At 38.8% G+C, this 13,091-nt stretch overlaps 1 long non-coding RNA gene across 1 annotated transcript in view; it reads right to left on the bottom strand.

Annotated features, from left to right (window-relative positions):
- Nucleotides 1-3,811: 3,811 nt before the first annotated feature.
- The window catches only part of Gm1698, a 37,762-nt gene continuing 28,482 nt past the window's right edge, over nucleotides 3,812-13,091 (bottom strand). The window contains exons 12-14 of the long non-coding RNA XR_378846.2: nucleotides 12,568-12,680; nucleotides 11,688-11,783; nucleotides 3,812-4,087 (exon numbers count right to left, since the gene is read on the bottom strand). This is a non-coding gene — a long non-coding RNA (predicted gene 1698). The remainder of the gene's footprint in view (nucleotides 4,088-11,687; nucleotides 11,784-12,567; nucleotides 12,681-13,091) is intronic.

The following is a 13,091-nucleotide window of genomic DNA, read 5'->3' as shown; positions in this document are numbered from 1 at the left end:
TCCCATGAAGTGTCTGCATATGACACAACCACTATTGGTTTATCTGCTGAGCACCTGAGGGATGATGTCATTTTAAATCTCAAACTGGTTTCTTGCGGTGATGTTTTCCTTTTGTGCATTTGATTAGATTACTGCTGAGGGAATATTGTACAAATACAGTAACATAGTATAGTTTGAAGATTTCACACAAAGATATTTTCAGACAAAATAATTCAGCAATAGCGAAAAAGGTTTTGTTTGTTCTGGGCACTCTATGCACATTATGGTCAGCACATGGAGTTGGGTCACTGACCACATGTCCATCGGGACCTCCAGAGATCTTTGATGAAAATCTGGTTATATCCACTGTATTTTACTAACTCTATAGTTACAATGAATGTCAAGATAAGTCTTTGTCTCCCGGGTCATCTTATTCTGAAGGAGTACAAACTATCCAGCGGGATCTGCAGGACTCTATCCCAGCAGGAGAGGCCAAAGAGTTGCAGCTCTCTGAGGGGGTGGGGGGAACAGAACAAGATGGGCTGCAGGGCCTCTTCTGCAGCCACCACTGCCCCAGTGGCAGGAGATAATAATCAGTCATCGGCAAGTGGCTAGGTGCAGGTGGCTAGGAGCAGGTGGCTAGGACCCAAGGAGTCAACATCATGTCTTCTTATATTCTACACCATTATGTTCATAGTGAAAAACAGACAATGATGTCTACTTTTCCCCCACACCCTTTCCTTTCCTTGCACAAAAATTAGGAACTTTTGCCTGGGTGTTATTATATGGACAATCACGGTGACACTAATTACCAAATTATCTATCTTAACAAGCTTACTCCAAGATCCTACTGTGTGTTTTACATTGTGCCAGGCATTTGGCTAGACAGGGCTAAATGTGAATTCCAACAGGACAGCAAGAATATTTAGTGGATGTGGAGCACATTTTGCAATGATGATCCAGTGTGCAGTACAGCAGTTCTTGGGCCACTTCCTATCATTATCAAGTGTTGGTTATAGCAGCGTAACGCTATATGCTTTATTCTATATCCTGTGCTTTAATGTGATGAACAATTGACTCATTACAGCTTCATCACAGACTGGTGAGTTATGCTTTTATACCACATGTAACCCTGGCTACAGAATCATCATGCAACCACTGTCTTATATATGCTCTACCATTGACCAAAATCTATGTGAAATAAAACTTTACTTCTTTGTTTTGGTCTTTGTATTAAAGAAAGAATAATCGGAAGAAATTCTGTGGGCTAATTAAGATCTCAGTGGGATCTAACTTAGTGGTAGACCCTTCCTTAGTGTGTGAGAAGCCTTGGATTCAATACAGAATATATATATTTTAAAATCTCATGATTCTAGCTTAAGTAATATTTGATGTGATCAATTGTGATCATCACTAGGTATTCTTTTTTTTTTCCATTTTTTATTAGGTATTTAGCTCATTTACATTTCCAATGCTATACCAAAAGTATCACTAGGTATTCTTGAGTGGTAGTCAAGATATGTAAGAAAATGATATTTAAAACATATATATATAGATATGTCCATATAATTATTTAGATATGATTTTAATATTGTACTTTTTGAAACTAGGAAGCACACTTAAGTCATTTTTCTACTGTTCTTAGTCATAGATTATCCTTGACATTTGATTCTAACACATCCTGGATTTCCTTCTTCCTTCAAACACATAGCTGTCAGGCTTCAGACAGCTGTGCACAGAGCTGATGTTTGCCAAAGGCTTTGAGTCTTGGCTAGAGCATTATACACAGATGTGGGCATTACTTTTAGTCTCTAGAAAAGGAGAGGAAGGCAGCTCATCTCTACAGGCAGCTGAGGTTTCCAAGAGAATAAGTAGGAGGTAAATGATCCCACTAGGGGGAAGAACTGTGCTCTGACTCTCCACCCAGCTTTCTGAGTTACTCCCCACATGCTCTAGTGTGAGCCATGATCCCCCAACAGTCACTGGGTTACCAGGGCCCAGCCAGCATCTGGCAAATACACATCCAGATAGCTTTTGTTGTTACATATAAGTCTCTGGTGAAGGACACTGAGGCCATAAGAGGTGTTCCTCCTGGACTACATCCAGACAGTGTTGTCCAGCTTGTGTAACCAGCAAAGGTGTGCCAATCAGGGTTCTGACATAATTCAGCCTGCTTCATATTCTGGAACTACCAAAGTATCAACATTAGAAACTGTGTATAGGTCTGATTTTAGTTCAAATTTTTAAAAAATGTCTCCGTAAACTATTGTCTACCACCAAATCAAATCCAGGAAAAAATAAATTTCAGCAGGTACACGTGGCTTATGCTTCCTAGAAGCTGAAGTGTGTGTGTGTGGGGGGGGGGGGGGTAAACATTAAATTTAATTTTTAAAAAATTAAAATGTCAGCCGGGCGTGGTGGCGCATGCCTTTAATCCCAGCACTAGGGAGGGAGAGGCAGGCAGATTTCTGAGTTCGAGGCTGGCCTGGTCTACAATGTGAGTTTGAGGACAGCCAGGGCTATACAGAGAAACCCTGTCTCAAAAAATAAATAAATAAAATAAAATAAAATGTCAAAATGTCAAAATTTCAAAATTTTCAAAAGAATGAATATTTACATTTCAAGAGCCATCTAGCAAAGGCTAAAAGCTAGCGATGATCTTCTAGAGATGCTTTACAGTGGAACTAAACTAAAAGAGCCTCTGAGAGGCAAAGCCCAGCAGACTATCTCAGGAAATGCTTCCTGCAGCTGATATTCCTTTCCTGTCCTTATAAAATTAATATTATATAATTCTTGGGCATTAGTCCACCCTATTGGCTATTTCTGCAGATCAAACAAGATATACTATCTTGTAGTAATACTATGTAGACAAATCGATGATTTCTTAATTCTTAATGATGATCCCATGAGAATTCCTAAAATTATACTAGTTATTATTAAGCTTTTTATAATAGGACTACTATTAAAGCCCCTCTAATATGAAAATTGCATTAGAACTCTTCCAGTCTTCATGTGTCATGAGTTTATTGTTTCTGAGGTAGAAAGTGGGCATTTGCAACTTAGGGACACATTCCTCGAAGCTATAAAAAGGGCCATAAAGGGGAACCAATAATTTAATGAAGGTCCAAGGACGGAAGATAAAATATTGACTGGGTATATCTAAACAAAACTTCAATGCTCACTTAGTCACAAGAACTATATTTTTTTTAATTTTCAGTGAACCCGTGGAGCTAGTGGAGGAAAATAAATGTCCCTACTCTTAATGGAAACATATGAACATCTCTGTTGTAAACGTCTTATTCAATTTATGATTTGAATTTGTGTTTCAACTTTTAGTGAACTTTTCTTTCTTAAGCAAAGGATGCTTGGGAAAAAAACATGTGATGTATGCTAAAAAAGAAAAAAAATGTACAAAAGACCATTCTGTGTGGGTTTCTCCTCAGTGTACTGGGCAATTACCAAGGGGTCTTGGAAAAGGGGTCAGGTTGATGGTAGGACTCCAAGCTGTTCTGCAGTCACATGAAGAGAGGAAGGAAAACATAGGTGAGGGTTGTAAGAAGCCATGTGCTAGGGGGAGGAAGGTTACAGAGAAAGAAGAGGTGAGGAACTGGGATTATGATTTAATGGTCATTTTTCTCCTTGAGGACAACAGTGTCGGAAAACAGTGAAGATGCTAAGACATCACAACTTTGTTAACTGAAAATAAAATGCATTATAATTACTTAGGTCACTTGAGAATAATGAGAAAGCATAAAAAATGAAAAAGCAAAAAAAAAATGATGAAAAAAAAATCTTCTTGATCTCAAAGAGAAGACAAGAAAGAAAAGAGAAAAAAGATGATAATATACTTTTTAATTAAAAAAATTATTATGGGCAATGCTTTGTCATCTTTGCTGGTAGGTGGCACCTGGATCAGGGGCTGTTGCTTCGGCTGAAGCCAAATTTCCAAGGCTATGGTGAGAAAAGATAGCTGGATGTTCAGTGTAGATGCTGTGGTCCTAAGAGATATCACTGGGACATATCAAGACTGCCACATTGAGTCCTGCATCCATGGGAGAGACATGTTGTATCTGCCCATCAAGTCATGTGACAAAGTCTAGCCACATTCCTGTAAAAGAAGAACATGGAAGGACACCGCTGAAAGGCAGATTTAAAACAGAAACAAAAACTGTAAAGGAATTGTATATTGTTGGGTTAAAATCATTGAGTCCATTTTTAGTAGAAATAGATGAAAATATTTTCAAAGCATCAGCATTAATGAGTTCAACTCAGGGAAGAGGAAAAGAGAACCATAAAATGAGCCCAGGTATACCTGGGACTTGTTAGGTATGTGTGGTTTCTATACTTGGAGCTTTGGAAGGCTGCGTGTCTATGCCCAGACACTTAGTAGGGACTCAGGTGAGGGATGTGTCCTCAATTTTTATCTAAAGCAAAGGAGGCACAATCTGACAAAGAATTCCATCAAAAATATTGTTAAGGCCTACCTAGGAAACTGTTTCCTAGCTAGCCTGTCATTTTGTACTATTACCAATATTATAAAGAAACTTTCTCATATGCTGTTACTGCTGTTAATAACAAGCTTTCTCATGCCTAAGTTAATTGCATATTCTGTTATGGTCTGTGCTCTTGGAAACTAATTACAATAGAAGTCCGTTAGAACTGCTTTGTTTAGACACAGTAAGCTTGGACTGAAACCAACCTCCCAGCAGTACTTCCTGCACCTCGCCTGTGTATCAGCTCTTATGGTTTTTGCTTTCATAAGCTGCCCCCTGTGATGGACCCCAATATAAGAGAGACAACTGCACCTATTTAGAATATAATTTCCATTGTGTGTAAGGGTAGATTAAAGTTTATTTCCCAAGACTTCCCTGGGAACTGGCATTTTATTTGACAGAGACATGTGAGTAACTGATATCCTAGTTTGCAAGTTAAGATATTAATGTTGGGCAAGAGAAGTCCCCTGCCACAGTTGAATACCCCAACCAATGAAAGGAAGATAAATGTACAGTAAATATATGTTCCTAAGGAAATCCCCTACCCCTAAATCCTGATTGGTAGACTAATTTGGCACAGATGTTTGCAGATTTTAGGCTTATAAGCTCTATAAGATTCTAGCTGGATGGTGCAGTCAGCTCTGTGTCTATGGTCATGAACAATAAGACCTGGAATGAATGCTCAATAAACGATTCCTGCCTGACTGAGATCAGTGCTCATATAGTTTGTAAGAGGACTCCTGGACCCAAACACTATATCTCCCATAAAAAGTGGTACAGTCTGCAGAACATGCAACATGCAGATATTTGAATAGAGAAAACCCTTCTAACCTCTGCTAATTAAAAAAGACTTGAAAATTCAGATCATGTATGCATTTTAGGTTGATTCCTTTAACCACTGTTTGTCAGTTGATAGAAAGATGTTAAGAAATGGCTGTATCCTCCTTGTTACCTTTGGCATTATTCCTAGTTTTGACACTATGATGATGAACAAATTTTCAGACTACAGTGCAAAAGGACAAAGTCAACGAAAGGTACAGAAAGAAATCAAATGTAGTTTGGGTCACTAAACCTTTAATATTTGAAAGAGGCTGTTGTGGGATATTTGATCACACTGTGAACCTTGAGATTGTGTTATTTGCTGGGGAAAAAACTTGTTTTTAGTTGTAGTGTGGCTAAACCTTAGCACACACCTTTAATCCAGGTGCTTTCTGTTTGAGTCTTGTAAAACAGGATTAAATAAAGTCAATCATAGGTCAAGAAGTGGAGCAACTTCCTTCAACATAGGAAAGTGACAGAACGTGAAATAGGAAAAAACAGAGAGTAAGAGGGAGTCAGGAGGATGAATAGAGAAAGGCACAGTAAGTAGAAGGGAGGGACTTTCAGTTGGAAGGAGGTTTTTTTGAGATGATGCGGCTGAGGAAGGAGGCCAGCTGGATGCTCTCTCTGCCTCTCTGAGCTAGCAGGTTTTCACCCTAGCATCAGGCTCCTGGTAAAACTGAAAAACTGAGATCTTTAAAAAAAAAATAACAAGGAGCAACCAAAGATATAGGTTGGGAGCAACCAAAGATATAGGTTGAATAGGAAATGGTAAGAAATAATATCTCCTTTATGAAGGTTAATCTCCTCTAAGCGGGGGAGGGGGAATGGCAAATAATCAGAGATAATTTACTAATGACAACGCTAAACAGCAGATGAGAAGGAAGGGAGTGTGGTCATTGAGGAGTGAGTTAAAGTCCACCTCTACCACAGATTTTTACGACCATGTGTGTCTCTAGAGTGCCCCCTAACCGTAGGACAGGAAGAACTGGAAACAGACATATGACTGAAAGTATAATCACCAGGAACAACTGAACATACTTCCTTGGCTTTACAATCAAAAGTCATGTGTTCAATCTGACCCAGCTCGCTAATCTCAGCAAGTAATCCAGCTCTGTATGCTCTTATTTGATCACCCTAGTGTGGTTTCTATTTTCTTTCTTTAGTGAAACAACAAAGAAAACAAGGTGAAACTGGTTTTGGTGCTGTCATAGTAAACTAATGTATCTTTCCTACATAATAAGTCAAATGCAGTTTATTCTTCCTTCCTTCAAACTGGCTTATAGAGAAACTACTTCATGGTTATTTTTGACTGAGATGCGTCACCAATATAAACTTGCTTTGTAATCTTGATTCCTTGTACAACTTTGACAATTTGTCTCCATCTAACTGTTTAGAGTATCACCCCCAAAACCTACTCTTTGGGTGAACTGAACACTTACCTCATGATTTCTGTGTTGAGTAATAATTTTCAGGTATTTGCATTTCAACTTATATAAGACAAAAGTTATGAAACTTGGACTGAAATATGTACTGTAATTATGCTCAGCCTCAATGTTATACACAGGAACCAGAAGTCAAGTCAAAAGATAATCTACTGGTGAACTCTAATATGTAAGCTGGTTTATTGTTAAGGAGAGAAGCTGACAGGTCAAACTTTGATCTACACCTTCCTAGTTAGGAAAAACTTACCAATGATTCTATAAATCATGAAGAGTTCGAAAGTCATAGTGAAGCAAATCACAGACTTATCAGATCCTGTGTCAAAGAACAGATGGAAATAAGAGAAGGAAGTGACAGATGACAGCAGAGATTTCAGAGAACTAGACTCTGTCTAGACTATGCCTTAATTTTTATTCTGGTTTAGAAGCAGACACACCAATCCTCATATTAGAACTGAGGTTCAACCCTCTCCTACATTTGCTGTGAGTTGACTTTCAACAAGTGCCCCACTCCCTGAAAATGAAATGTTAAATATATTGTTTTAACAGAAAAATGACACTGGGAGAACTAAAAAGTCACATGCAAAGGAAAACAGTTGGCCTCTCTACAAATAGTGTATGAAAAGGAGATAATATGTAACCTTGGGTTAGGGGGAAAAGCGCTTGTTTTATATGATGACAAATCTTGGTTGTCAAATTGACTACATCTGGAATAAAACCCAGGCAGTTGGTTCACATTTGTGGGGCCTTTTCTTGGTGGATCACTTGAGGTAAGAAGACCCACCCAAAATCTGGGCCATGGTATCTGAGGTCAGCCTATAGGAAAGGACATGGACGAAGGAAGTTTTTGCTCTTTTCCTGTCTGCCCCCTCTCTCACTGGCAAGTTCATCCACCCTGTTGGTGAGTCATTGCTTCGCTGGTGTTAGAACCTACTTCTTCAGGATTCCAAAGTAGACTGAAGGCCAGCAGCTCTGTAGTTGTTCTCTGGAACTCCAGCACCAGATTGGGACTGTAGTAGCATCCATCCTTATGCACTGAAAACTACTGGATTCTTGGTGTTCCCATGTGAGACAGTCATTACAGAACTACCAAGACCACAGCTTGTAAGCCACTCAAAAGATTCTCTTTTTAATACACATATTAGCAACATCAGTTCTGATCTTTTAAAGAACCCTGACTATTACACCTTGAAAAAAAAAGCATGTCTTATTCTCAAAACTTATGTTTAAAAAAGAAAGAAAGAAAGAAAGAAAGAAAGAAAGAAAGAAAGAAAGAAAGAAAGAAAGAAAGAAAGAAAGAAAGAGAAGCTAGGTATGGTGACATACACTTAGAATCACAGGCCAGGAGAAGCAAAGGCAGGCAGAACCTTGGCACTTGTTGGCCAGCCAACAAGTTCCAAAGCAGCATAATAAGAGAAATAAAAATTATCTAAAACAAACAACAAAAAGGTGAAAAGGTGGAGGTTGTCTTTTGGCTTTGCATGCACAAGTACATATATGCATCCGCATGCACACAAACAACACATAGAGACACAAACACACACAATCATCTATCTAGTTATCTACCTTTCCATCTCTACACAATATATATATATATATATATATATATATATATATATATATATATATATGTGTGTGTGTGTGTGTGTGTGTGTGTGTGTGTGTGTGTGTGTGTATATGTATACATATATATTCACACACACACACACATATATAGGCTAAATGAAAGAATTTTTAAATAAATATTTTAAAATAAAATACAGCAATAATGCTTCCTAACAAAAGCTGGCCATACATTCTTAGAGAGAACACAAGAAGAACAGATAGATCAGCAGTACCTTGGAATTAAGCATTATGGTGACTGAAATAAACTCAGCAACTGACTGCAAAGGCAAGTTATTAAATGGCAGAAAATATGTGAAAATCATATATCTGGCAATGGACTAAGATCTAGCATAAATAAGGACACATATAAATAAAACTTTATAAGGTAATCATTTTTAAAATGGAAAGATCATCTAAATGGCATTTCTCTGACAACAATATCCAAGTTAGCAATATAAGCAGACAAACAAAACATGTAATCTGAATCAACTCATTAGTTAATACAGATGTACAAATGAAATGCAGAGAGGCACCACTTCCCATGACTGTAATGGCAACTTTTTCCTATACAAAAAGACAGAAAACAAGTGTTGGCAAGAGGGGAGGAAATGATAGCCCTCCTGTCATGATGGTGCAGGCAGTATGGAAAGCAGTGTGCACCACTCACTGTCAGCTACCCCAAAGTCAAAGCAGTGACCACATGACTCAACAACCTCACCCACAAGTGTTCATCCAGGAGAAAGGGAAACGTGCAGACGTGCCCACAAACACGTAAATGCATTACATAGCAGGATAACTGGTACATGGAATCAACACAGTGCATGGCAGGCCTCCACACAGAATAGCAGTCAGCAGTTGAAAATGCTCAAGTACTGATGCTACTGCAATAGGACGGGACTTTGAAGAAGCCAGTCAGACAAGAAGCCAGACTACACAATGTGAAAGTCCATTCTTCAACCTTATAGGTGGAACAACAATATGAACTAACCAGTTCCCCCCAGAGCTGTGTCTCTAGTTGCTATGTAGCAGAGGGTGGCCTAGTTGGCCATAAATGGGAGGAGAGGCCCTTGGTCTTGCAAAGATTATATGCCCCAGTACAGGGGAATGCCAGGGCCAGGAAGCAGGAGTGGGTGGGTTGGGGAGCAGGGTGGGGGTAGTGTATAGGGGACTTTCGGGATAGCATTCGAAATGTAAATGAAGAAAATGTATTTTAAAAAAATAAGAAAGAAAGAAATGTTAAGGATAGGTAAGTCTATAGAGGAAAGGTGAAATGCCCAAGATAGGTAAGTCTACAGGGAAAAAGTGTAATTTCCTAGGCTGGGTAAGAGAGGGGTATGAGATAGCTACAAAGAATGAAGTTTCTTTTTAGAGCGACAGCAGTGTTCTAAAGTGTTAATTGCAGCTCAATAAATCTATTTCAAAATACTGACTTTATAGCTGTGTGGTGGTGGTACATGCCTTTAATCCCAGCACTCAGGAGGCAGAGGAAGATGCATCTCTGTGAGTTTGAGGCCAGCCCCGTCTACCGAGTGAGTTCCAAGGCAGCCAGGGCTACACAGAGAAACCCTTTCTCAAGAAAAAGAAATACCAATGGGCCTCTCTTTGCAGTGATGACCGACTAGGCCATCTTTTGATACATATGCAGCTAAAGACAAGAGCTCCCGGGTACTGGTTAGTTCATATTGTTGTTCCACCTATAGGGTTGCAGTTCCCTTTAGTTCCTTGGGTAATTTCTCTAGCTCCTCCATAAGGGGCCGTGTGACCCATCCAATAGCTGACTGTGACCATCCACTTCTGTGTTTGCTAGGCCCCGGCATAGTCTCACAAGAGAGAGCTATATCTGGGTCCTTTCAGCAAAATCTTGCTAGTGTATGCAATGGTGTCAGCATTTGGAAGCTGATTATGGGATGGATCCCTGCATATGGCAATCACTAGATGGTCCATCCTTTCGTCACAGCTCCAAATTTTGTCTCTGTAACTTGCAAACTTTATATGCCCCATTACAGGGGAACGCCAGGGCCAAAAAGGGGCAGTGGGTGGGTAGGGGATTGGGGAGGTGGGTATGGGGGACCTTTGGGATAGCATTGAAAATGTAAACAAGGAAAATACCTAATAAAAATTAAATAAATAAATGAATAAATAATTTATTAAAAAAAAAAGAAAGATTACTTGGGAAACAGAGGTAGTTGGATCTTTGTGAATTCCAGGCCATCCAGAGCTACATAATGAGACCCTGTCTCAGAGAGAATAAAATAAAGAAGGGAAGGAAACAGGGAAGGAGATGTATGCATATTTCATGCAATATTATGTATGTATAAATGTGTGTATATAAACATGAGTACATATACATATGAGTACATATGCATGCATATTAATGTTTGCCATTGTTTTCTTTGACCTTTGGAATTAGAATCTCACTATGTGACCCTGGCTACCTGGAAACTAGCGTGTAGACCTGACTGACCTCAAACTGGAAGCAATCTTCCTGTGAAGTGGAAATTTCTGGGTTTTTTTTAATAACTCAGTTGTGTCACGTGATGCTTTGCTGAATACAGACATGTGAGAGGGTGCATGATGTTAGAGAGAGTATAAATGAGACCCCACAAACAGCGAGAGGACACTCTTGTATTGCTATCCCATGCAATGCTTCCCTGCTCTTTGCTGGTCTCCATTGGACTTCACTTTGTAGAGAGAAATGTGCCAAAGAACTTCTCATGGTATTCCAGCTGCTTCTGTTGACTCATTCTACCACTAAAGATGGATGTTTGGTGTTTGCTATTGAACTGGACTGCTGGTATCCTGACAACCAAGAAGTGAATCTCTTCCAAGGAACTACTTCTAAACAGGTCCACAGCATTCTTTTCTTTTCCTTTTAACCATCTTTCCCCCCTAACTCTGGTCAATGGGTTACAAGGGAGGTTGAAACATTTAAGCTCCCTAAATAAAGTAAGTTTTGAAAAAAAAAAAAAGAAAAGAAAAAAATACAGATTTGATATTCATGTCTGAGGGTCCTGTACTGTAGCAAAGTTTCAGGACATAAGGGGGTCAACAGCTGGCAATCTTAATAGAAAAGGTAAGCTTTGTCCATGCACTCAGCCTACAGTGGTCTTATAATAATCGCTTCATTGCTCAAAGCACTGAGACATTTTCATTTTCTCAAGAAGGAAGGAAGGAAGGAAGGAAGGAAGGAAGGAAGGAAGGAAGGAAGGAAGGAAGGAAGGAAGGAAGGAAGGAAGGGAAGATGGAAGGAATGAGAAAGGAAGGAAAAACAGAAGAAAGGAAGAAAGGAAAAAAGGAAGAAAGAAAGGAAGGAACAAACAAACAAACAAACTTTGGTCTGCAAACTTACTTAATGTCTCAAAACTGCACTGTTCTTGAATGCCCATGAGAACTACATTCTCCAATTTTGTGCCCAGTTTTTGTCATTTTCAAACATTTCTTAATTCTGCAAGAATGTAAAAAAATAATGTTTTCCAATGTCAAATACTTATTAATTGTTTAAACAGGTTCTAATCATGTGAAATAAATGTATCTATAAATTATGATCTAATTTTAACCCAACTTTTCTTTAAAGATTTTATATAATTATTATCATAGGAAAGGAATATGAAGACAAGTAACATATCAGCATATAATTGGCTTTATAACTATTTACAGATCTTAAAAATACTACTGTCCATTTTCATATATGTGTACAAAACATCAACTTAGTATTAGCTTTAACTCAAAGTTCACCTAAAGAGATAAGAGTATACTTTTTTTAAAAAAAGTATTCATTTATTACTCTGTATGTGGTGGGGTGTTTGTGTGTGTGTGTGTGTGTGTGTGTGTGTGTGTGTGTGGTGTGTGTGTGGTGTGGTATGTGTGTGTGTGGTATGTGTGGGGTGTGTGTGTGTGTGTGTGTGTGTGTGTGTGTGTGTGTGTGGTGTGGCGTGTGTGTGTGATATGTGTGGGGTGTGTGTGTGTGTGTGGTGTGTGGTATGTGTGGTGTGGTGTGTGTGTGTGTGTGTGTGTTGAGTGGTTTCTTCTCTCCTTTTTACCATGTGGGTCTCAAGATCTGACTTGGCTTGTCATGGTTGGCATTACACCCCTCTACTCTATACACATGGAGCCATCTTGCAGGCCCAACTAGTATTCTTTTGACTTTACAGTTAGGTTTTTGTTAAAGATATCATTTATATTATAGTTAATATGAATGGTTGGCAAAACTTGAAACACAAAGATCTTACCCAATAATCTCCTTTTCTATTTCACCATTTTTCTTCTTCTGGTGATACAACTTATATTCTAAAGTCTGTTTTAATTCTGTAAGTTCTTTGACTGATTTTTCTTCATCTTCCATCTTTGAGAAAGCACACAAAATAGCTTTAAAACTCTGGAGACTCTTCTCTTCTTTCTTGAAACTATCATCTCATGAATTCATGTTCAATGTGCTTAGAAACATCTAATAAATGTGGTAATCTTAACACAACCAAGGGAAGATACAAAACAAAGTGATTGCTCTTCTTATTTCTCTGCTGAGTTATTTTTCAAGTGTATTTATTTCTATGTGTGTGTATTTTTTTTTGCCTGCATGTTAATGTGGGCACCACCTGTGTGCAGTTTCCACAAATAAGAGAACTGGGTATCAGATTCCCAGAGACTGGATTTATAGATGCTTCTGCACCTATGGGGTGCTGGGAATCGAACCCGAGTCCTTCAGAAAAGCAGCCAGTGCCCTTAACTACTGAGCCATTTCCAGCCACCTACTTAT

This window comes from Mus musculus, chromosome 8 (genome assembly GCF_000001635.26).
Source record: "Mus musculus strain C57BL/6J chromosome 8, GRCm38.p6 C57BL/6J".
Classification (NCBI taxonomy): Eukaryota; Metazoa; Chordata; class Mammalia; order Rodentia; family Muridae; genus Mus; species Mus musculus.
The sequence above is the reverse complement of the archived record's forward strand: the minus strand, read 5'-3'. Positions and strand labels throughout refer to the sequence as shown.